This window comes from Aulostomus chinensis, chromosome 15 (genome assembly GCF_037954235.1).
Source record: "Aulostomus chinensis isolate RoL2024-O1b breed Wild chromosome 15, RoL_Achi_v1.0, whole genome shotgun sequence".
Taxonomy (NCBI): domain Eukaryota; kingdom Metazoa; phylum Chordata; class Actinopteri; order Syngnathiformes; family Aulostomidae; genus Aulostomus; species Aulostomus chinensis.
The window spans coordinates 21,911,008-21,915,054 of record NC_141334.1 but is presented as its reverse complement, the minus strand read 5'-3'; the positions used below and the strand labels follow the sequence as shown (position 1 = coordinate 21,915,054).

At 34.5% G+C, this 4,047-nt stretch overlaps 1 pseudogene across 1 annotated transcript; it reads right to left on the bottom strand.

Annotated features, from left to right (window-relative positions):
- Window positions 1-872: 872 nt before the first annotated feature.
- On the bottom strand, window positions 873-3,832 carry LOC147249167 (uncharacterized; annotated as a pseudogene). Its single transcript, XR_015109267.1, has 4 exons — window positions 3,806-3,832; window positions 3,492-3,646; window positions 3,165-3,257; window positions 873-2,966 (listed from the first exon to the last, which is right to left on the bottom strand). The product of XR_015109267.1 is annotated as an uncharacterized LOC147249167 (transcript).
- Between the last annotated feature and the right edge of the window lie 215 nt (window positions 3,833-4,047).

The window sequence follows — 4,047 nt, the reverse complement described above, 5'->3', positions numbered from 1 at the left end:
AGGAACCTTTGTGAACTGTGAGTAAATAAATCTCCTTTGACTTGGAAACATTTAATATTGAGTCATTTTGCAAGTGTCAAGACAAATCCATCGGCTACTGTGGTGCCTCTTTTTGATAGGTAGAGAGGCTACAACATCACTGCCTCATTGAGAACAGCATCGAATTTGAGTGCTGGATTCATCTCACCTGTATTGCACTGGAGTAGTTGGAGCAGCGGGTTGTCTACAGAGGAAACGGGGGTCCACCACGTGAATTGCATGCCATACGAGGTAGGTGTAGCACTATAACCAAAGAAATGCCCATCTTTCTAAATGTGTACTCACCCACCGAGCATTTTTCAGTCTAAAATATGTTTAAAAGACATCTAATGGTCCTAAGATATCTAATGGTCCTTAGACGTCTGGGCTAAAATCGGTCTACCACTGGTCTAAAAATGAAAGTTTTTAGCAGTCTAAGCTTAGACTAGCTGTCTAATAGACGTCTAAAAGACGACTACGTCCATACACCTCATCTAATAGACATTTAAATAACCGCCAATGCGTGTCAATTTATAGATGTCTAAAGTTAGACGTTTGCCAGACATTTATTTGTATACCAAATGTATATGCCTCGTCTAATCTTAGATGTTTAAATGACTGCTAATGAATGTCTATTTATTAACGTCTAAATGCAGACGTTTGCCAGACGTTTACTTTTACAACAAATTTAAACCCCATTACAGAATTTAGTTGTATAGTTGTATAGATGTATAGATGTCTATTAAACATATTATGAGGATTATAAATCAGGTTCTCTTAAAAAAAAGGGACCAAATTTATTCTGGATGTACTTCCAGGATGTTATGACAATTTATTTACATTATGTGGTTTTTGGATCTTTTAAATAGGTTTCAGTAACACTAATGTCATGCTTATTTTACCACTGGATATAAATACATCTCTTGGTGTTAACAACCAAACTATCCTACTTTAATCTACTATATTATATTATTTTTCAAACATTATCCACCCATCACAAACATACAAATGTGCAAACAATAGATATTTTAAATTTCTTAACACATTCAAACACATTTAAAAATATTTTATCAAACATGGTGAAAAACTACATACACAAGTAGTCTAACTTACAAAATTACAAAAGTAAAATAAAAATCTAGTTAAACATTAAAAAAAATTTTAAAAATCCAGAAATTATACCTGCCTGGAACCTAAACCAAAACTCACAAACAAATTTAAAAAGTACACACTGAAAAAAATAATTAAGATTTACTTAAAAAATATATTGTATTTGCACTGAAATGATTTAAGTAAAATGTAATGCTGCAATATCAAGTAACACCCACTTTCCAGTACCAAGTAAAATTTACTTAACATAAAACATAACAGTTGTGACAATATTAAGTAACATTTACTAATTATATCCAAATTTTAAGTTATATTTATTTAAACAAATTAAGTAAAGTCTGCTTGTTTTTCATAGACAGGAGCATCATTTCCCCCAAAATTTTATATATCTGTAGTATTTGCTGTTATGGGGTAATTTAGTTGATTTTAATTATTTTCTTGTGCTTGACATTTACGTAATCATCGCCAGTTTTCATTTGATAAATGTTACCAAATAAATTTACTCTATACATTTAATATATATTTATCACATGACTAAATTACAATGCAATTAACGTGTTTATTTTTCATTTTAAACATTTCAACAAACAAGTACCGTCAAAGTAAATCCACTACTATTGTGTATTGAATTGCCCAATCTTTTATGGGGCAGCCATAAATTTAACATAGGCATGATGACTGACATAAACTGAACAAACAGATAGTATTACACAGTATACACTACATCCAATATACACAATTGTGGCAAAATATTAGGAACACTGTCACTATCAATGGCATTAGATTGTGCAGATGTCCCAATACGTTCGTACATACAGTACAGATCTGGAATAGTGCTTTTCAAATATGCAGTGAAAAACCTGCAACCCTCTGAAACAGAGTTTCAACATTCATTACAGAAATATAATACTCAGATATTCAGGAACGTTTAACACACAAACATGCTCAAAACAACTTGGGGTCAGGATAGAAACAGCCTCTTAAGCTTGTATATACTCCTATTTAAATGGAGGGGAAAAAAAGAATGTACAAGTACTGCATTAATAGTAAAAGTGCATTATATTGTAACAGTAACAGTACATTAAAGATCTATCTTCAGCAAAAGGTACTGTATTTAAAGTAAGACTTAAGTATATTTTACACAACATAGTCACTTCTCAAATATGCCATTCAAATCTTACAAACCTACACACTGAAACAGTGCAATTTCAACATTTAAACCAGTACTCTAGACTAGTGCACTTTTAAGAATGCAATTAAAACCTTAATGAAATAAAATCAACAGAATAAATTAAAAAGGAACAGCTTCAGGTGTCTAACCATTATAGATGAAGAATAAAATGTTTACTGTAACAGATACATTGTTTGACAAAATATGAGAAAACATTTATGACAGGCAACTTCCCACTCCAACCAAGATGAACTGGAACTCCATGCTGATTCTTGGCATTTTTTTGGTCCATGCATGATGCTACATCCTCAACAAGGGTCCATGCATGATGCCACATTTTTCTCCTCTCGGATGACTAAGTCAAAACATGCATTTAGGAAAGCAACTTCAACTTCAAGGTGTTTCCTTTTGGGGACAGTTTAAATCCATCCAGCTCCAGCAAGAGTTTTTGGAAGACCTCAAAAGTGTAGCGCAAAGTGGGAGGGTATGCCAAGTTAAGGGCATAAATCAGTCCCATGAGCAGTGAGCAAGCTTTCGCAGTACTGTTGCACCCTGGCAAAATCTCAAGGCCTTCGACATGGATGGAGACATCGACTGGATCCTCATCAGCACCACGGACGACGAGTATCTTGAGGATGTAGTTACTGACATCACTCTGACTGTCCTCCTGCATACAACGTACAACAAAAAAGAAGAATGTTATTGAGAAACAAATAATAGAATTCATGAATCATTCAAAGTGACTTCATTATCAGGGAAGAATGAAGACAAGAATATGTTTGTTCCTTTGTCTGCTTTCCTCTCAACATTAAATTTACCCGTTTCATTAAATTATTTTTTTTAAATGATTAAAATCATGCTATACCAAGCAGTCTTCAAAAAGTTCCTCATCCTTCTCACCAAGGTACAGTGTAAGGCTGCGGATAACTGTTTTACGTCTCATCTGAATGCTCTGTTTCTGTGGACAGATTAAGAACATGAACATAACCATTATACATACACAATGAACTTCCAAGTGAAAAACACAAGTGCATATGTTTGCTCTTGTGTTTGAAGTGCATGGACCCAGAGCATGGGCACTGAATCTACCAAGTGAGAGACTTGTGCTGTATGTGTGTATACGTGTGTGAGTGAGAAAAAAAAAGTAGACCCATGTCCCTGTAAAACATATGAACAAACAAAACAAGCACACCTGACTCAGTCTGTCCAGGAGCGCCTCATCTTGCTCCCCACGGCACCTCCCTTGGCTTTCATCAGCATAATAAGTTTTGGTGTGTACTCCTAAAGTTTGGGCATGAAGGTTTGCTCCAGGGGAATGGTAGTTATTCTCCTGAATTCCTCCTTGATCTGAAAGGACAAAAGATTCACAAGTACATCAATATTTTTTTATATACATTTACATGTTTGAAAAGAAAATTAATTAGTTCGTTAAAAAATTCATTCAATAACTATTGTTACAGCTCAATAAAGCAAGTAAAATGTTTAAGGCTTTATAGATTCACCTACCTCAGCTTCACAAAACAAAATTTCCATGGAAGCAGACAACCGGGAACCGGAAATAGGTCCTATAACTAGTGAAATAACTGTCTACTGTGACGAAAAAAGTTGCTAACCCAAATCGGTGCAGATTGGTGAAAATGTAGACAATTTATTATGAGTTTCGATACTAAACGGACACATTTGGTATCGAAAGTATCAGTCCCCACATCAGAAGTTGCTGTGTGATTCACACCGCATGCCATGCTAGG